Genomic DNA, 22,572 nt, shown 5'->3' with positions numbered 1-22,572 from the left:
CACTAGCTTCAGCCTGGTTTCTTGGGGAGTTCTTGGGACACAAAGTGCCTTGCAAAGTTGTTTTCAACATGAGGCAGAGGGCAGGTCTGGTCTTTTGTACCCCCGGGTCAATCAATCATTGACCAGGTCTGGATGTAGCAATCTTCCACTCCTGTTTGGCTAAGAGCAATTCTCTCCAGAAGAGGGTAGCAGTGAATGCTTTGAAGTCAATAGTCTTGACTGCTTGGCATGGGTGTACCATTATCAGGGGGGTCTTGGCAGAACATCACAAGCACCCATAATGGGTAGGAAAAGAGAAAATTAAGTAATCTCAAAGTTATTGCAATACAAGGAGGAAAGAGGATTCAATTTCTTCACTCCTTTTACCCAAAACTCTGCTGTTTAAATGGAATTTTCTTGACATGTATTAGTGCTTCTTCTTCTTGGGGGTAGTGGAGCTGGCAAGAAGGGAAATTTTGAACTATCCCCTGGGATTAGAAGGTGTGTTCAGCATTTAGATCCAAAGACTTCTACATTGGATCTTTCAGGCAATATAGAATAACAATGTACTTTGTTCGTTGTCAAGTTAGTTTTTGTTGTTGTTGTTTGTTTGTTTGTTTGTTTTTAGGCGAAGCAAACCTTGGTTGACCTCAAAGATTGCAAGAATCTTGTCAGCTTACTATCCCTTATTTTTTTTATTTTTTATGCCTATAGCACCTGGTCTTCCTAGGTGGTCTCCCATTCAAGTATTAACCAGGCCTGACTCTGCTTAGCTTCCAAGATCAGATGGGATCAGGCTTGTTCAGGGTGGCATGGCTGTAGACTCAAGTTTGTTTTTAACATGAAGAATTGTAATATCTCTAGGACTTTGTCTACTTAGAATTAGTTACATCACTTTTGTCTATTTGTTAATCTTGGAAGACCATTTTCATTCTTCTTAGCTTGATTCCAATAACAACTTCCTAAAAAGAGGCACTGGGATCCTGCTTATTGCATTAGTTTCTTTGGGGACTCTATATTTCATGGGTTATCAAGGTATTACCTTAGTTACAGTTGGAAAATCATAATCTCTTAGAGCTTAATTATTAGTTTACAAAATTCTTTCATTTCAAAAATGAGATTCTAAAGCACGAAAGTTGAATAACTTACTCAAGTCATAGGATTAATTTGTCCCAGAGGGATAGGAAACTGGGCAGGAAACTGGATTCCATGCTATCGATTTTAATTTGCCATACTGCTACCCAATGGAGTTTTGTTATCTAAGTATATTTTTCTTACCAGTAATGACCACAAAGGAATCATTTCTCGATAATATTATTTACAGGCTTCTTAGGGAGAGGAGAGTTTTCAATATCCTCCTTCTAACAATGGAACATCCCTCCTTTTTTTTTCTTTCTCCTCCCCAAGGAGAAGAAATTATAATCCAATTGTTCAGATGACAGAGAACTGATTAGGCTATATTTCCATGAATGGGAGTCATCGTGCGTTAAGTAGTCATGTATTGCCATGTCTCAATATCTTTTTATTTCTTTTCTCCTCATTAATAATCATTAAGTAGATTTTTGCTTGGGGCTGGCCATGCATCTTTCTCCCTTTCCATTCATGCTAGATCCTTGCTTTAAATTTTATATTGCATAGCTGGCCAGAGAGTCCTGAGAACCCAAGACTGAGGTTCTGGCATAAAGGAGACAGAGGCTTTGCTTAGAGTTAAAGTTTAAGCAGCTTGTCCCAACCTAACTTTATTGGAATTCAGCACTGTAGGATTTGGGGCATGGGCACATCAAATAGGAAAGTGATGCTTTGATTTTTACTTCCTTGTGTGTGTAATTTCTTTGGAAACCTTGTGAAAGAAAGAAGGGGATGATTTTCTCGTTAGGTTCAGAAATTCCTGTGCCCTCTGGTCAAATGTTATGAAATAATATAAAAATCACCCCTAATATTATTGGAGAGTGTTCTAGCTGATGCACATTATGTATTAAAGTTTAGAATGTCATAACAGATAACCCGCATCTCTCTGATCCAGCATATTATTATAACGACTAATACCATAAATATTTGTTAATTAATTGAATTGATTCATGTATGAAGGCTTTAAAGCATAGTACATTAAGCCTCATCTTCTTCTGTTAGAAAATGTATTCAAATCTAGTTCTGCATCCTATTAGTTGTAAGACCTTGGACAAGTAACCTATCTTCTTTATGACTCAATGCCCTTTTCTATGAAATTATAGTATTTACTTCAGAGGATTGTTGTAAAAATTAAATGATATCATGCACACTTGTAAGCATTTAGCATAAATGTTAACTATCATTATTATGGTTCTAAAGATTATATACTTCTCTCAGGCATGCCTCTGCATCATGATTTCAGTATATATGTACCCAATTTGAGGGAAGTTTTGGATGAAAGGATAAATATGACATCATAAACTTAACCATCATCAACTATTGTGACTGCAGGTTTAACAATGGATCAAGTGCCATTCTTTTTTTAGATCTGTCAAAACAATTACTCCTTGGGCAGACCTGGGGTTAGGCAATTGTTTGGTGAGTACGTCTGACCTAGGCAGTTCATGGATTTCTTGAGTCTACCCATTTATAGTAATAGATGGTGGTCTTCTTTTCCCATTATTTTTGAGACGAGAGTTTCAAATTGCATACGTCTATTTTAATCTGTTTGTATGACAATGTTTAATCTATTAATGAGCAACCTGGATGTTGGAAGCTGTCTATGCTTTAAGGATGCCAAAATACCATATTCAGTTCAGCTGGGGAAAAGTCATTATTTAGGTTCTATTTAAAGCTTGGGAGAAAAGAGAACTCTAACCAATTCTTTATATAGCCCAATGGCTGTTAAATTAATACACATCCCATAAAGGCTGTTAAATTAATAAACAGAATGTTTGCTAAATGGAAATCTGTCATTATTTTTAAAAAGTTTGAGTCATTGGATCACATAAACTAATACATTCAAGTCATTGAAAATGTCTTAAACAAAGGATTTTCCCCCAAAGGAATATGAACAAATCTTAAATAATGATGAAATTATTGTTAAATGTCATATTTCCCAGTCTAATAAATGCTTAAAATAGCATTTAAAAAATTCTCCAAATACTGCATTAAACGTAGTATTTAATGCAGTAGTCGCTACTTAAAAAATACATGTGAAATCATACTTCTTTTTATTGTATAGGATGTTATTGTTTTAAAATTCTTGTTTTGAAAACTTTTCAGGAGGTCACCAAAAACATTAGATGCCATATTTTCAAATTACAAATCTGGGTTTAGATTCAGTGAAGGAAAAGACTCTTGCTTTCTTCTCAGTTCTTCAGATTAAATAAAACAGCCCTCAGGTCCTCAATAATTGTAACTAATACTGTATTATTTTTATGTTTGTAATTTTAGATGTAATTAATCTGTGAAAGTTTGTATTCCATTGTGACCGTATGTCAGTGGGCCCCATGCCAGTTCTTGGCCTTTTTACTCTCAGATCCAGTCCTCACTCACCTTCTGTTCCGATGGGAACTGATTATATTGTATTTTATAGGAGGAATGATCCGCACAGGCTGCCTTTTCTAGGCTCCCATGTCTTCTGTGTTTGTAGTGGGAGGCATTGGCTAGATACTGGGGAGTATTTATTTATGCTTTTTACAATGTTGATGGAAATAATTTTTTTGAGAAGGAAAGAGAAAGAAATAAATAAAAATAAAAACTAATTGCATTCATAAGTAATATTATATTTGGAGGTAATATTAGTGTACTTAGTTAATGTGTATCTGTCTGAGAGTTTGTAATCATCATGAAGACAATGATCACGTTTGTACTGATGGTAACTGTATGCCTAGCATAATGATTGAGTAATGAATAACCATTTACTCAGTCATTTAACTAGTTACTATAGTGCTGGGAATCAAAACCTAAGTTGGTCAAACTTCAACACTATGAACTTTCCATTAAATTATACTGTAGCTGATGACTTTAAGATAAATTTTGAAGGTCTATATTACAAAGTAGGAAGTTAATTTCATTTTCACCTAGAAAGTAACACATCTTTTCTACTCAACTTAAATAGCAAGTTCATTGTCATGAGTATGACATCTTTTCTACTCAACTTAAATAGCAAGTTCATTGTCATGAGTACCATATTTGATTGTTCATATTGTTCATATTGATTGTTCCACATGTCAACCTAGAGAGAATATGTACCTGCATCAATGATGCATTAAAAAACAAAGAACTATTAACCACCTTTTACATGAAATATCTTGTACTAAACCCTTTAGCGACTATAAAGAATCTAAAACATGAGCTATTCCTTATTTCAAACAATTTATAACCAGGTTGTAGAAAACTCTATCTATATCTAAAGGATAACAATATAATCAAGTGTTTTTATTTAGTAAGACAAATGGAATAGATAGAAGAAGAACAGGAAGAATCAATGACTTTTGACATCTATTCCCAAAAATATGGCAGAAGAGATACTCCAAGAGTCATCCTCAAAGAAACAAAAAAATTCAGGCTAAAGTATTAAAATTCAACTTTGAAAATATATCACTGAGCTGGTACAAAAGAAGGGAATAGGCAGAGCTTAAAAATAAAGAGAAAGTAGAAACCCTTGGAAAAAAGATAAAAACTTAACACTGGCTCTTGTCCTAAAGGTCTATGCTGAATTCTGGCAATTTGGAGCTTCAGCTTTGGTAGTGGTATTAAGATGAATACTCTGTGAAAGCATCTATAAATCTAAAGATCTATCTTGAGCCACATCATCTGTGGTCCCTATAGTTGAGGATTTATAAGCAGGAAAAAAAGAGTAGATTTCAAAGCAGTATATGCAGTTTTATCCAAACTTTCTTTATAAAATACATATTACATATGAAAAATACACCAAAATATTCATTCCCACATAGAGAAGTAGTGGGTGATTTTTTTTAATATATTACTGTCTATTCTTCTAGGTTTCTTTAATAAACCTGTATTGTTTTTATAACTTAAAATGTATGTACCATTTGAAGAATCTGAAGCTTGAGATAAATTGAGGGAAACAATATGAACAACAAATCTCAAACCTACCTAATTCTTGACTAGATCATCACAAATCTCTTACCTCAAAGATCTAGTTAAAGAAAAATGTTCTCATTTTCAGGCATAAAAACTATTTTATTCATCCTGCCACATACACAAAAAGACAGGTCCCGGGAGCTCAGAGAATATTAAGAATGTTAAAAAAAAAAACCCCAAAAACAAAAATAAAAACTAGAAGCATATCATACAAACACAGCTGAAACCCAAAGACAATGAAAAAAATCTTAAATGCAGCCAGTGGGAAAATATGACATGCTATATACACAGAAACAAATATGAGAATTTTAGCAGACTGCTTGCCAGCAACTGTGCAAGCCAAAAACAATGGAGGAATATCTTTCAAGTGCTGAAAGAAAAAAAGCTGTCAGCCCAGAATTCTATATCCAACAAATATATCTTTCAAAAAATTAAAGGAAAAATGAAGACTTTCTCAGACAAAAACCAAATTCATAGCCAGCCAACTTGCACTACAAGAAAAAAAAAGTTAAAGAAAATTATCTAGGCAGAAGAAATATGATATCAGATAGTAACGGATCTACACAAAAAGACAAAGTGTGCTAAAATTGAAATAAAAAAAGTAAAAATATATTTATTTTTATTACTTTTACTTGCAGTAAAAGATAGCTGTCTAATGCAAAAACAGTAGCAAGTATGTAATAATAAAATTAAGACAGCAATTCACAAAAGAAGGAGAAAGATATTTTCAGTTATACAACTGCAAGTTTCTAATGCTACATGTGAAATAGAATATTATTTGACGGTAAAATCTGACAAATTAAAAATGTATATAAACCCAGAAATAAAGTAGGTTGATTTGCAGGTAGAGCCAAATCACCTCAACCTCTAATGTATCTTTCTCATCCCCTCTCAACCCATCCTGAATGTCCATCTGGTTCCTGTCCTAGATTTGACTATTTCCTCTTGGTTTATAGCATGACGTATTTCTCTTTGCCCAAATTTCTACTGATCATAGAATTTAAACCCAATCCTCTTAAAAAGATCCAAATAATGTGATAGGAAACAATTCCAATTTAGTAAAATAAATGTGGCACACTCACAGGGAGAATTATAGCTTTTGAGAGAGCCAATCTTGGGCCTTCTGGGACTCCTCTGGTGAAGTTTTAAAAGCCAGTACTCAGTGGGCTGGGAGGTTACTGGGGGTTTAGGAGAAGGGAACCTTTAGGGGCAGTTGGGGGTGATATAAGGAGTGAGAAAGGTTAGAAGTGGACTTCAACCACTTCTATCAAAGGTCTGGGCTATTCTACTACTTTCTTTGTGGACACATACTTGACAATCATTATAAAAATAATTAAAAATAAGATACACTATAATAAATCAGGAAAGTTGGGAGGTGAATATATGTTAATAAAATTAGGGCAAAATTAGGGTGAATTAAAATGAGAGTAAAATAAAATCAAGAAATAACCATAAAATAGGATTTTAAATTATCCTAATGAAGATCTTAATAAAGATAATAATGCTGACATAAAAATATATATTTGAAATAAAAGGTAAAAGGGTAGAAACTAGTAATATAAACTTAAGTTGTAAAAGCATAGAAGCAAAAACAAAAAGAAGATTAAAATAAAAGTCTAAAACTAGTAAATGGCAAAAAAGTGTAAAAGAATCAGGGAGCGAGTTTTCAAAAAGATGTTAAGAACTGAAGAAGAAAAATAAAAATAACATGACTAAAGACATTGGTGAAACTATTTTTAAATGAAAAGCAAGACACCAAGGAAAGGATATGCAAATATGTGACATTGAGAAATACAAAGGATATGCAATCACAGGCACAGAGAGCAGATAAAGTGTAGACTGCTGTGTAAAGCTCTGTATAATTATTGACTATATTATAATCCATATTGCTAACTATTTTGCACTTTCAAATGCCTTCTGCCTGTAGTATTATTTTTTTCTCTTCTGTAATCTCTCTGCTTTTATCTTCTTTTTATCAAGTTCTACTCACATTTCATACTTGGGCTTAAATACCGCTTCTTCCCCAATTTAAATACGGGACCCCCACAAACATTGGGTTTGCAAACTCTAGATGTGGCATTCCAGAAGTAATTCAATAATATTAGAAATCTGACTCTCATTCAATATGTTTAATCATTAGCTTACAGCATGACACACAATCTTCATATATTCCTTACATGAGTGTTTCTATTGGCGAGTGTAGTAGCTTTTGCACTGACTCTGTAATCCACTTACTTCATTAGAATTCTAGCATCAAGGGTGAGTTACTTAAGTTCTGACCTGTGTTTCCCATTTTATAAATGAAATAAAACTAATACCTATCACCTAAGGTATTTGTAGGGTTTAATTAGGTTGTTGCGGGGATTAAGTAAAATGATACATGTAAGATATTTAGCTCAGTCCCTGGAACAAAGTGAACTTTTAACAGACAGGGTTGTTAAAATTAGTGAGTCTTGAATCATTTTAGGGCTTTGAGGAGGATATTGCATGTTCAATGTTTCTTTATGTTTGAATTTATAAATTATATAAAATAGGAGCTTTCTTTCATAATGTTTGCATATCAGCACCACTAACTGAGCTATCGTGATGTAATTCTGGCAAACCACTTGGGTTTCCTAAAATGAATAATCAAGAGAGCTAGATCCTATGATTCTATTGAGCTATAAGGTTAGTAGAAAACCAGTAGAGATTCTGGAGTATTTTTCCTGGTGTCTGATATGCTTCGACTCAATGTCAGCTGTCCTAAGTATATTTGAATTAATTCTGTACAGGAACCACTCTGATTTGAGAGAATACTGGGTAGCAGTCTCTGCTAGTGGAACACTTGTGTGATTGTCTTACCTGTCTTTCACCCTTTTTTTATTACCAGGTTCAGGCTAAAGCAGAAGTCTGTACAGGACTCAGGATGCGGGCCTGACACTGGCCCCTCTGTATAGGGTCATGAGAGGCCCCCAAATCTGGAGCAGAAATGGGTTTGTGAGTTGGGAGAATATGGCTGAGAGGAGTTGAGAGACTCTGCACCCTCGCCCTCATGTGGATTTGAGGGTTTCCATCTTCTATCAGACCCATGTCACAACTCTTTTGATTTGCCCTTTAATTTACACATTCGATTTGCTTTAAAAAGAAGTTGATCTTGAATTAGTTTGGGGGTCTGAAGGTATCTTAAAATTTCAGTCAAATATTAGCAAAAGATAATATTTAATGCCTTTAAATTTTTTTAACAATGATAGCAGCTTATATTTATAATGTATTTACTTTTTAAGCAAGATATTTCTGTGAGATAGAGGAAAGACTTGACTACTTTGTTTTATAGAGGAATTTAGTCATTTAAAGGTCTAGTGACTTATATATGCCCAGATCCCTGAGCGATAAACTGTAACATTAAATTCAAGAGAATTCAAACATTGTGTATTTGTTTTTCTCACCTTCTTAAGAGGTCACTACAAAAGTTTAAAAGGATATTGTTTTTATATCTTCATTATCTAGAGATGAATACTTTCTTCCTCTCTCTCTGGCTCTGTCTCTCTCTTATTAATAAAATTCCTTCTAGAAGAATCTATATTCTGGTCTACAGTGACCTGTTCTGACATCTGATTTTCTTTAGAGAGCATTTCCTTTCTAGAGTACAATGTTCCGAAATCTACTTACCTAATTATTTAAACAACCACTTACAAATATAAAACATGGTCAAGTTATTAAAGTCATAAGACAGGGAAAAAAAATCCAATCAGTATAAGCTCTCCTATTTTCAAGTGTTAAATGGCTATTTATAATCTTTGTTACAATCACTACCATTATATTACCAGCACTTTTTTATAACACCTTATGAAGCTTGCCTGTTTCCAAGAATGGTATTATAAGTATAACTCTTTACTCTACTCTCATTATAACAAGAGGAGGTCAATGGTCTAAAGGGTGGTTTCCTATTATGAACGGATAAAAACTAAAATCAATAAATCTCCAGATCATAAATGTTGCTACAGTCTGGCAAGGTTGAGAAAATTATGAGCCGAGCCTCATGATGTCTGGATATTGTAGCTTGTAAATTTCTACATACATATGTATGTGGTTATGTATATACTTGCTTCTGGGCCCTTCCTAGAATTTGCTGAGAAATGTGGTAGAATTTTGTTCAGTTTGGTTCTGGGATCATTGAGAAAATGTTGGTACAATATACCCAGTGAATATATCCAGTAAAAAATGAATGTATGCAACTAATTATCTGGTAAAATGTTCCTAAGATTATAAAGTCACATTTTTCCCTTTCGAATTCATTACTTTGATCAGGAAACTAAAATAGGAAATCATTTGCTTCCATTGTTCAATAAATTATGAATTTTGAGATTAATTGGCAAAGCTTTTGCCTTTGTTATAAATGTTCACATCGAGTGGTGATAATTCTAATAGTTCCACCAGAATAAGAGAGATCACCAGAAACATAATAAATTGACTTAATTAAAGACAATATATTTAAATTATTACATAGTTCAGCATTAATTTTTAGGCAGTGTTGCTTAGTGATTAAGTGCAAGGCTACTGAAGCCAAATCATCCATTCAATTTTTGCCTCTGCCACCTAAGAACAGTGTGATCTTGGGCAAGAAACCTAATCTCTCTGTGCCTCATTTTCTTTATCTGTAAACTGAGGGGTAATATAAGTTCCTACATAAAGAGCTGTTATGAGGGTTAAATGGGTAAATAATTATAAAGAGCTTTCATACACAGTAAGCACTATGTATATATGTGTTGGCTATCTTATTTACATAGAAATCTTACAAGTAGCCAAACACCAATAAAAGAATGGATATTAAATGCATAATCTCAATTTCTCTAAAGTAGACAATGACAACTCATCTTAGAAGCGGCTTCAGGAATCTGAGTGGGTCACTATAAAAAAAATAAAAAGCTATATGCTAGATGTTTTTCTAGATATTGAGCCTATAGCAGTGAACAAAACAAATATATACATAACATCAGGTAGTTGGTGTCAGAAAGAAAAATTGGGCCAATCAGAGGATAAAGCATGATGAGGAGATAGAAATTGAGATCAGAAAAAACAGAAGCAGATTCACTACCTAAAAATATATCAACCTCCATTAAGCTCCATGTATCACTCTAATTAAGTCTCTTGATACTCCAAAAAGTACAGTGAGAGATGCCAGGGCAAAGCATGAAAAGGGGGGAAAAAAAAAGAAAAAAAGGAAACACAGACTAACAACGGTGAAAGTGTTATAAACTATACTATAAAAATTGTAAAATTTCCCTCAATGAGCGTTTTATATCAATAGGGCTATGGAATAGAGAAGTAATAGAATTATAATGTTTTATAGAACATATTAGGGCTGTGGTAGATGAGTCTTTTACCTATTCAGAACTCAATATATATAAATTCACCTCTCCAGAATTCAACTGAGATTTAGGAATTCATATCTTCACTGAAAAGTTGCTGAAAAGCAGTGATGGGAATCCCATAACCCATGTAATAAAGTTCACGCTCATTCCATATATTAAAGTCCATTGACTTTACCTTCCAGAAAACTGACAAAACAGAGAGATTTCTCAATCCAAAATATATTACATATAGCAATTAAGGATGGGAGGAGGGCATTAAATTCCAAATTGACAGCATAAAGAGACTACTGACAGCAAGAGTTGACAAAGCAAAAGAACAAAAAAGCAAAAACAGGCACTCCAAAAGAACAAATGTGCAGGTGCGAACACTTCTATAGCCTTCGAATAGAATACTGTCTTACCCTATAGCACATTAAGTGATAGTCAGATGGCTAAGCCTAAATCTTAAAAAAAAAAAAAAAAAAAGTTGAAAGTGGTGAAAACTGCTTAAAAAGGCAGGCGATGAGTTCATTAAGCAGTAAAGAAACATATTCTTCTGTCTAGATACAAATCTTGTAGCGTCACTCCTAAATAAATATATGAGGCTTTCATGTAACTACCAATAGAGACATTGGAAACATGTTCCATAATTTCACTGGGTCCTTTGCAGATAGTGTTATGTACATGCTAAGTTATGCCTACCAATAACTCAAAATGGGGAAATGTGGAGAGATCTTTTATAACGCCCTCAAGAAAACCTATTATTTTGATTGGAGGACATTTTCCATATTGTGGGAAGTTCAGGATGGCTTCTTTGGTTTGGAAGCTACTAAAATCAGTGATCAAGTTTCCACTTCATACCCCATTTCCACCTTAACATCGCCCACCCTGATTTCCACCAGACCCTTTCTAGAAGACGGGTTAAGGCAGGGGCTGTTAAAACGGAAACTCAGGTATCAGAAATAGCCATCCTGTTCCCAAGGATTTGACATCATCATTCACTAAATGGTCAGCCCCACAATTTGCAGGCAGCACTATTTGCAAAACACCCTTCTTCCTAGGACAACAAAAGGGATCAGTTCTGGAAAGACTGCTGAAGACATGGGTGCTCATCTTTCTTACAACTAGAATGCACCTTCTATGATCATGTGAAGGTCCACAAAATTGAGGATTCACAAGACTTTTACATAGAATTTTTAATATTGCAATATTATTACAATTCTCTTTCTCCCATAAATATGTTAAGAACATTACTTCCTATATCCTCATCCACACGCCTAGCCACTATTTTTCCAAATGCATGGAGGAAATCTCAGAATTTATTTTGATAAGTCTGTGGTCAGCATTAGTTCGCTAAAATACAGTGGGCAGCCAGAACCGAGAAGGCCAAGGCAAAACTAGATTCTATAAGTTGGGGCATGCCCTGCCAGAATACGCCTGACTTATTCAGTATCGGGTAGCAGGGAGTTACAGTGGAATCCAGTATCGGAATATAGGCAAGTGGTCCAGAAATTCAACACGCAGGTTTTTGGGGTCTGGAAAAAGATGAAAAGCCTAATTTGGAGGCAATTCAGGTACTGGTTGGAAAAGCCAAGGAGTGGATCAAAATTAGATAATGGCCAAGGGACAAACAGAAGTTAGAGGTCAAAGCAATATAGCAGGTCTTTCTCTTTCAAGCAGGCAAATATCTCATTTCAATAAGTGACAGATATATTTCTATGCTTTGGTTTTTTCTTCCCTTAACTCCCCCTTTTTTGGCATGAAAAACAAGTCTTCTGTGAGACGATATAGTTGGCAAGTGGGAGTGGGCAGACATCTCAGGGGGACTTTTCAGAAGATTATCCATTTTCATAAATTATTCTCAAATTGCTCTATCCATTTTAACAAGTGAAGAATCATTTAGGAATGTATTTGATCATCAAAAAAAATTTTCTAGTGCTTTTTGTGTTTAGAATGAATAAAAGTTAATGGAAAATTTATTAAGGTTGACAGTCCACTATGAACTTCAATGTACTGCAAGCTGAGCTGGCAAAATACTCTTTAACGGGAAAGAGAAATAGGACAATGGAACTAACCTATCACATCACTTCTCAGTGGCAGCTCTCCTGGGAGAGGCTTTGTCAAAACCTGTTTGTCATGTGCTCTGGGCTCTTTGATGGTTTTCTTTCTTAGCTTTGGACTCCAGGAACGTATTCAAGATATAATTTAACTCTACTACATAACATCTGCTATGGGGTTTCAAAACCACAAAGCAAGCACATTTAATGATTCAAAGTTCACAGCTTTATCAACAGCAGCAACTGTTCACAATCAGAGTCAACATGCCATCACCACATGTTATTGACGTGATTGTAAATAGTGCTGATGATTACCACATTCACATGGTACCTTCTCCAATGATCTGTTTTTCAAACACTAATTAATAAATCCTCTCTGGACCAGTGTGAAGAAATACTATAGCACTTTAGTTGGTTGGTTTTACAGGCAAGCGTGTTAAATGACTTTGCTAACTTTTTCCACTCACCACTCTTGTTATCTTTCAACTCCTTCCATTGCCCCAGTTCATGTGCTTCCTGAGGCTGAGTATTTAATGTCAGAAAAAAGCACATGCAGTATGACATTCGGATGCAGCATTTTTGAAATGTATATTCAACAGTATAATGAGATGATCCATGCAAAGCTTTGTCAAACAAACTTGGAGTTAATGCATCCTATATCCTCCTTGGAGAGTCACAACTAACATTACCATATTAAAGGCTTTAAGTATTTCTATAGCATGGGTTTCTTTTCACTTGAAGCTGAGATTTCAGGAGAAGGATAAAAGAACCTATGAAAAATTGAGAAGTGAGAAGGAATACGGAAAATTGGATAAATGATGATTGGGTTTGAAACGACAGGTAAATGTTAAGAGAAATGCAGAGTCAAATGAAATCCACCCATGTTCAAAAATGCTTAAAACAATCTGTATTTCCTTGTAGAATATGAATGCCTTGCATTGGGAAGCGATTTGAGGTAGGCTTCTGGCTCTGATATTAATTAACTAAATGACACTAAATCACTTAATCTCTCTGGGATTCCTTTTCCTCATCTTTAAAGAAGATAAAGTTTTAATCTTATTTCTGTATGTTTGGTTTTTTTTTTAAAGATACTTGAAAGCATCTTAATTTTTTTTTTTTTTTTTTGTAATGGTCTAGTACGACTTTTTATCTTACATGGAAGCAGGTAGTACTCATGGACAAAAACCATTTTTATCATGTTGAAATTTCAAAAAAAAATTGAAAAGTCACCTTGGGAGAGTACAGTGTTGTCATATCTCTTAGTGACTTCATTTTATCACAGTCCAGGCTGTAGTCCTCAAGTTAGCAGCTGCAAAACTTTGCTAGTGTGTCTACTTTCAGGAGCATACTCAAATTCACAGAACTTACAGAGATGTGTGTATAAATAAGGCATTAACTTATCATTTTACAATGAGATCTATAAGCACCTATGGCAGCTTTGTGAGTGTTTTGTCTCCTGCAGCATCTGGGAAAGAAGCTACATCTTCACCAGAAGAGGTCTTGGGGTCCATGGACTCAGAAGGCACAGGGTTTGTTTTGTAACTCAGGTGTTTGGTAGCAAGGAACCATGACTATCTAAAAAGAGTAAACTTAGTCTTGGGACTATCTAAGTCTTTGTCGACTTCCATTTTTTGTGTACCTCTAAATCCCTGTAATGAGGTCTTACCCTGGCTCTGGTCTGGGAGATAGTCTATCTTCCTTAAAGTCTTTTTTTTTTTTTTTAATATCTTTAAGCTCTTCCATTATTTTTCAGTTACAGTTTAACTCTCAGAAGGCAATTCTACCTCCCTCCTTTAAAGCCAAGATCTTTGTAGGGGTTGGAGACATTTTTGTCACCCTCATGTATCAACCACATCTGCTATTTTCTGGAGGAAAACAACTCGAAGACTTCTGTAAACCTCAATCAAAATTTTCACTTGTCTCATGCTTAAATATGATGATGATATTTGTAAAGGGCTTTGCTTCAAGCCTGGAACATAGTGTTTAGTAAATGTCAAACTGAAAAAAAAAATACAAATAAGTAAATAAGAACCACCTGCAGGGGTTTGAAGATTAAAGGAAAAATATTCTTTGCCCAGCTTTGCTATACTATTATCAAAAAAAAAAAAAAGTAGATAAGACAATTTTGACCACCAGTTACCTTATCATTAAACTGAGAACAATCTCTACTCTAATAAATTATTCTAAAGAGAAAATCAAATGACGTACAACATTATCAGTGTGCTTGTCAAGTGAAAGATACAGCTATTAAATTTGTTGGATGCAAGACCATCCGTCAAATATAGATGGTATTGGGAAGCTGCGAACAATAAGAAAAATCAATTCATGTTAGAATGATCCAAAGTGTTGAACATTCAGGACCTTTTTGGCTCAATGCACAGTTAATTGGAATATCAAATCAACATTAAGCCTTGAGTTGGTCTTCCTGGTAAACTCTTAATAGAGAGGTGAAAACAAGTGAACTATGTTGTCTGTGGGAGGCCTTATTATTAGATTGTGATGAATGTGGCCGTTAAACATTTAGGCAAAAAGATTTGCAGCTTTCAGTGCCACGGGGAACAGCTTTCTCAGTGTCCTTACCCAGTCAGGAGATACAAAGCAAACTTGGCTGCTGAATAATTTCATGTAATTGTACCCTAGAGAGCTGAAATATACAGGAAGGAGGTCTTTTGTGTACAAGTACCCGTTTAAAAAAACTACAATGGAAAATGAATACATCTGTTGGTGAACGCTTACCTGCAATTATCTTTAGCTGAAATTTCCAAATGTTGAATATAATGAAAATTCCCTAGGTGGAAAATGTCCCTGGTTAGCTTCAGTAGCTACTCATTACTCTCTAAATGTTCTTACCAGGCAAACTGAGCAAAAAGAAAACTCTTTTATGAAAATATTACCTGTAAAGCACAGGAGCAGGTTGGCTGGTCTGCTGAAGGCAGTAATTCCTCCAAAGGGCCTTGTGATTTTGTTGGGGTGGAGGGTTTCACTCCCTCACCTGTCTGAGCCCTTCATAGGCATCTGCTTGATTTGGGGGAACCCTCCTCAGTCTCCTAAACTAGAATTAATTGGCATGGGAGACAGTTTCAGGTAAACAGTTAGGATTTTCTTTCTCAGGAGAAAGAGTGTAAATATTTTACACTATAAATTACACATGTGTCATGCTTTACAACTGCTCATTAGCATACACAATAGACCAAGGGAGTGCTCCAAGCTATTACCCTCCTGTGATAGAGAGGAAACTAAATAGGAAAGAAGCTGCCCTTGGCCACACTCTATGTCAAAGATAGAAGTGAGACTAGCTGCACTTACTCATGAACTGAGACCAAAGGCTTAAGAAAACTAAATAATTACTTAAATGCTCACAGGGAGCCCTAGGCTTCAGCTCCTTCTCTCATGCAACTCCTTCCCTCAACGCTTTGTTGGAGTTTCTCCCAGTCATTGCATAGAATTGGTCCCTCTGCGAAATTTCCAGGGAACGCCTCAACTCTCACTGCTGTATCTGGCTCTGTTTCCCAAGTTGGATGCCAAGATTCTTCACTTATCCTAATTTTGTTGTTGTTGCTGGTTTCTTTTCCTTCCTCCCCCGATTCTACCTTTGGGTGACTGTGGGAATCTCTTCATGTTTTATCCTCTACACTCCCTTTTTTGTCATATTATCTCATCACTTATTACTATATTCCTTCTTAATTATTATATCCAACAGTCTTCTGCCTCTCTTACCATTCTCTTCAGAAATATTTAGTGATCTGGAGGAAAAATGCCCACACTCTTTACTTGTAGACAGCCTCTTTGTATCCATTTATCTCAATCTCTTAATACTGACCTTCTGAAAAGCTGATCTTAGTATATGTACTAAAATAAATTGACAAAATAACCTAAATGTACAAGAATTAAAGAATGGCTTAATGTAGGATGCTGCAACTCAGTGGAATATTTTAAGTGACTGTAATAAAAATAGAGAAATATAAAAAAAATATTTGATAAAATAGTAAGTGGAAAAATACAGTGCAAATTATGTTTATTATGATTCAATCAATTTGTATGCCTATGGACAGAGATTGAAATGGAGTATGTGAAACAAGAGTATAGACGATTTTGGTGGTGAGATTATCAGAACTTTCAAATGTAAAATATTTTAGTAAAGTTGTCATACTCTTTTGATAATAATCCTCATTTTGACCCAGTCTCTGATTTATCCCTTTTCTCTACCAAAATTATTAGTAAATTTAGAAACATGGCTTTCTCAACTTTAGATTGAGATTTCTTTCAGTTCACAATTTGGAAAATCTACAAATTCCATCTCTGAATGAAAATAATTATCAGAATACAAGATGAATTACTATAAGGAAAAATTATTAGTTAGGTTAAATTTGTGAATAGAATTTCTAATCAGTTTTCATTCTTTTAATAATTCAGACTTAAAAATTTTTAGTTCACTAGTCAAATTTAAAAGTTACCTGAAGTAGAAAGAAAATTTGTTTTTCTTATTTCCTTTTTCTTCATTTAGAAAACAACACACTCTGTGAATGGACAAGAGGCCAGAAGCACCAGAAAGGAAGGTGGGACCTGCTCTCTGAGTAGCAAGATGTTCTACTCTTACAGTTCATTTGTTCTGTACCTGCAGGATTAGATGTCTTTCAAAGTAGCTGTTTAAAAAAACAAATGTTGCAGTTTAGGGCCTATGAAAAAACTTCCTTAGACAAAAGAAGTCGTGCCTTGTTTCTCTTCTGGAGAAACATGGCATAAAATGCTTCAGAACTAATTTTTATCTAACTGTTGTTCTTTTGCTGTTGTCATCTATGTCCTAATATTAGCTTTCTCTGACTCTGCTGTGTGGTCTCTAGAAGTGTGCTCGAAGGGTGCCCCTAGGGTTTGGTCCAGCGCCTTCAAAAGACAGCAGCTGGCCCTAGTTAACAGGTCTCACTTCCTTCAGTTCTGTGTTGCCTGCCTCTTGGCTGGAGGCTTGGGGATTCAGGCACTAGAGACACTGAGTCTGATGTTGAGCATCAAACTGCTTGACTGTCTACGCTCAAGATAGGGGTAAGGCAAAACTCTCTGGGTTTTAAGCTTTCTCAGAGGCTTGGGATTTTAGTTCTGGGTTCTGTCTTGTTAGATTGTTAATTCTGAGAATTCGAGAGTGGCTCATACCACGAGTGCGGTGCCTCAGTGCCAGAGCTAAGCTTGCCCTGAGCTGAAAATGGAATGGTTCAACACTGCATGCAGGTTATTAAAGATTCTGCTTACTTTACAATGGTCTGTTAACAGTGCTAATGTCTTTAACATGTGCAGCCTATTGACTTTTAAGTAACATTTTATTGAAGTAACTGCCGCGCTTATTAGCCCGTAAGATTTACGCTTCATTTTCAGTGCTGAATATGGGGGAAGGGGCAGCCTTCCCTTAAATGGTGAGGCAGGAGTATTGTGAGATAAGAGATGCTCAGTGTGAATGGGAACATCTGTGGTGCAGTAGAGTTGGGAAGAAAAGCAGCAAGTCTCCTAGGATTTGGAGTGTGCTAAAAGGTCATAGAAGAACAATCACATCTTCATTAATAGGACTAAAATTTGGAGAAAAAAATATTTGCAGATGTGGCCAGTGTGAATGGCTTATGTCGGGGTTGTACTGCTTTATGGTGTCAGGTGGATAGTTAATTTCAAAGAGTGTGAAATTTCACATAAAGGAACATACAGAGAACCATCAAGACTGACACCCAAATGTTCCATGCTGCTTTTAGTTAGGCATTTTGGAACAATAGAAGACTTGCCCATGTGAAATCTTTTCACTGCTGCTGTTACCTCCTGAAATCCAGAGAATAATGCCACCTCATGTATAGATCGTTGTGCACAAAATAAGTAAATGTATAAATCTACTAAAATCTAGAAAAAACATCGCAAGAAAGACTAGTTAGCATTCACTTGACCCCAGGAATTTGGGTTTATCAAATAGTTAACTGTAGGATATAAAAAGAAACTGTAGTGCTTTTAAAATAAAATTCGATTTTATATTAAATGTGTTAGAAATATGTTAGGTATGTAAACAGCTGAATATCTGTATAGTTTTTCTTTTCTTTTTCCTTACTGCTGAGGAAAACAGTTATCATACATATAAATGTGAGTTTATTTAATAAAAGAATCTTTCCGCATAACCCCATATCAATGACTTCAGTACAAACGAAGGGAAATGAAATCTTCAGGTGACTCTACTGAAGCGTATAGAATGCAGAGAGCGAAAACCAGTTTATAGGATTGGTGTAAATATGACTCTCACAATGATCTGAAGTTTTCTGGCCTATGGACATGTTTATCATTTTTAAAGCCACGGCTCAGAAATCAGCTTAAGGACAGAACACAAGGAATAATTTTCTCATAACTTTTCCAGATCGAAGATAAAGCTTTCTTGAACATTTATGGTAAAAACTAAAAGACAGATAAGAACCCACAGCTAACTTGGGCCAGTACTATTTCTTCTGCTTTGAGACATGTCTCTTCCTTTCTGAGAAATCTCATCACCCATGCTCGAACTGATGGAAGAGAACTGTCTGTCATAGCTATGGAGCTTAAATTACCAGCTTTTCAGGTCTGCTGAGACTTTAAGAAATGTACTAATATATTCACAACAGGAGGAAAGTGCCAACAGAAACAGATCCTGAATTGGTTCCCAAACAGGATGACAAAGAATGTCCACCAGACCACACACAACTAAGCCCCATTGCATGGGGCCCCCTGCAATATACACTTGTTTTCCTTTGCCTACCTATCAGCAGCCCGGGAGCACTTCACATGGGGACTAGATGGCTCCTGCCACTTAATTAAATTTTGCACTTAGCTCAGTGACTCACAATCTGTGTTGTTAAAAAGTATATATTTCTTCCAAGCAGTTCAGTTTCCAAGGGATGTTTCTTTTAAGAATAAGTAAGGGCAGTGGGGAATAGGGACAGTGTGCAAATAGGAGAGTTAAATTTATGTTCTGAAATTGCACACTGGTATATATATCATCTATGCATAAATTGCATATACATCTCACAATTTTTTTATTTTAGAGCAGTTTTTTAATTGTGTGAATATTGTTTAAGAAAACAAAGTGTTAAAGTAAAGCTAAGATAACCTCTCTATTGCAAAAGCCTGAAAAGTCAATACAGATTTAATAAAGTCAGATTCTAGTCTGCTGTTTTCTGGAAATAGAAATTTTCGAAAGAGATTGTGAAATCATTGAGGCTGGCATCAACTGGGAGGACTTTTCTTATTCAGATTATAGACCCTGAAAACTCTTGATCCTAACCAGAACAAGTGAGCAAGGCAAAGCTCCACCTAAAATGATTTAAAAAGTCCTGAAAAGCTAGCTGCCTTCCTAAAATGTAACCACTACAGGCACAAAAATGAAACGCTATGTACTAGAAAACATCTGTGGTGTCTTATTTAACTTCTGATTAGTTGTAGATATGCCCTGTGTGAAAATGATTGATATAAGGCTGAAAGAGATTGGTGATTATAAATTCCGAACATTTCAGAATCTTTATATGAGTTTTTTCGAACTTGGTTAATGCTTTAGTCCCAACACCTTTAATAAAATCAAGGTGACAGACCATGAAAACATTTACTTCAGAGCTACAAGTAAATCTGATACTATTGTTGAAAGATGCCTGGGGGCACGTGGACTAGTGATCAGCAGAAGAGAAGGCCAGAGCGATGGTGGAGGTGTACAGTAGCTCTGCCTGGGACCGCAGGATTCTTCAGAACGACTGCAGGACTTTGAAATTTTAAACCTGCTGAAAGGGAAGACGCTGGAGAGCAAATCCAATGCCGATCACAGGGAAAAAAAGTGTTAACCAAATGCAAATTTATTTTCTCATAAAAATCAGATTTTTTTTTTTTCTGATTGTAAGTCAAATGTCATTTCATAAATTAATGCCTGTGCAACAAAGAGGCTGAAATGTGACCATGGAATTTTTTCACATTACAGTTCACAGCTCACACTTCATCCACCATCACACCCAGACCCTGAAAATGCAAACGACAATTTCACAGCCAACTAGAATATTAATTGTTAGATAACATAATTTTATTAGACTTTCAAATAGTGTATTTTGTAAAACAACAAGTAGTTTCGTAACTTCCTAGATGGGAATGAGGGAGTAATAAAACTTAGATCATTTTAGGGACCTGAGAGATTTCTATTTAGCAATCCTAGTATCATCTAAGAAAAGAATAGGTTCTGATCCATATACATTATCATGTTTCCCTTGTTTTTAATGGCTAAAACTAGATTTAAAAAAAAAAAATCAGAGCGTATTTATTTTATAATGCTGGGATCAGTGTTGATTTCTGAACATAATCTTTTTTATTTTCTACTGTGTTGTGATAGCTTTCTGAAAAGTCCCTAGACGTAGTGAAGTTTTAAGATACTGCACTCCAGAGATTTCAGAATGCCAAATATTTGGATATTTCCCAAAGAATGATTACTGTGGAGAGAGAATTGAGGTCTGTTGTTGCACAAGCAAAAAGAAAGTGATTGCATAGGAGAAAAAATACTTTTTCTTTGAGAAAATGACCAGAGTTTCCTATTTCACTGCATCAAATTAAGTCTAAAAAAAGCTTTTGTAGCCATTGTTCTCACATGACAAGAAAAATAATTTTTTCTTACAGTATTATTATGGCAAAATTTAGTCAAATTGTATAACATGGGCTATATCTGAAAAATAAATAATCTACATACAAATGAAAATGTCACTTGAAACAAATAAAAACAGTTGTTTTACAGCGTTTACTTTAAAATTTTGAATAGTCAAAATGTGGGAGGTTATTTCTAAAATTAAGTCCATGCAGATGCTGCAAAACTGTCTTAAATATGAACTACTACATATGTTCATAGATCATTCCCATCCCTTCCTCTCTCACACAATTTAATAGCATATTATGTAATTCTATTGGGAGATTGGATCTCCATTATGTAGAAGTATAGGTTTTCTCTCCAGTTAAAAGTGTTTTAATTTAAAGCAATAGTATATTAAGAAATTCTATATTAGATGAGTAATCTTATTGATAAAATTTTGTACTAGCATTTCTTCTCTTGTCCTTCAAATTCTGTGAAAATTTTGTCAAAGTTGTAATCAAATATATAGTTTCTATAAAATCATGTTTTCTCTTTATGTTGCTAATTACAATACGTATTATTAACTAAAGAAAATGTGTTCTTTCATTATTATCCTCTAATTTGAAGATGATTTTAAAAATTCATTCCTCTCTGTGTGTATGTGTATATATGAAATCATGCTGTTTGTAAGAACAAAGCATTTCATATAATTTATCTAGGAATTTAACGTATCTGTTGGCTTTAAGTTAAAAATAAATGAGAATAATGAATGATTTAGAGTAATGAAAGAAAATAACCAATAAAAATATATTTCTTATACAATCCACTAGAATCATGACAATTCCTTTGTAAAAAGTTTATTTTTATTGTTAATTATATTAAGGCAATTGTATGAATCGCTCTAGACATTGGAATCTTATAAAGACTTAATGATTCTGCATTTCAACACCCACTTCTTAATTTAAAAAAAGACATTAGATTACTCCACCCTCCATAGTTACTTAAATCACAGAGCCCATATGGCTTTCAGCAGTATCCATGGCAAACACAGTCACAACATAAATCTATAGAGAGCTTTATCATTTTTCAAGGCATTTTCACAGACAAAACCTTGAAAGGTGGGCAGAATTTCCATGCTGATCCACAGATAAGAACCCCAATACCTAGGCTGTATTATAGACCAATTAAGCCAGAATCTCTGGGAGTAGAACACAAGCCTCTGTATTTCTTAAAGCTCTCCAGGTAATTCCAACATACAAAGTTAGGAACTTCTGGACAAGGGTGCAATTGGAGACTAGTCATAGAGACACTGGGTTTTCTGGACTAAACCAGAATCTTTGGGTTTTATCTGTTCAACAAATCTAATATTCTGGGTTTAGAAACAGAAACATTCCTTGCTTCGTCAGCTCATCCATGCAAGTCGCGTTGTTTGACTCTTACACATAATTTCTGCCTGTACTTTGTGCCAACTCTCATCTGTAGGAGTAGAGTTGAACAGAAGGATTTAAAGCAGGACTTGATGGAAACGTATGAGATAAATCAAGTTCCAACTTGACGACCT

At 35.0% G+C, this 22,572-nt stretch overlaps 1 pseudogene; it reads right to left on the bottom strand.

Annotated features, from left to right (window-relative positions):
* Positions 1-684: 684 nt before the first annotated feature.
* Positions 685-803, bottom strand: LOC120595132 (uncharacterized; annotated as a pseudogene).
* Positions 804-22,572: the final 21,769 nt, after the last annotated feature.

The sequence above is a fragment of the Pteropus medius genome, unplaced genomic scaffold, assembly GCF_902729225.1.
Source record: "Pteropus medius unplaced genomic scaffold, Ma_sr-lr_union100, whole genome shotgun sequence".
NCBI classification, from domain to species: Eukaryota; Metazoa; Chordata; class Mammalia; order Chiroptera; family Pteropodidae; genus Pteropus; species Pteropus medius.
The sequence above is the reverse complement of the archived record's forward strand: the minus strand, read 5'-3'. Positions and strand labels throughout refer to the sequence as shown.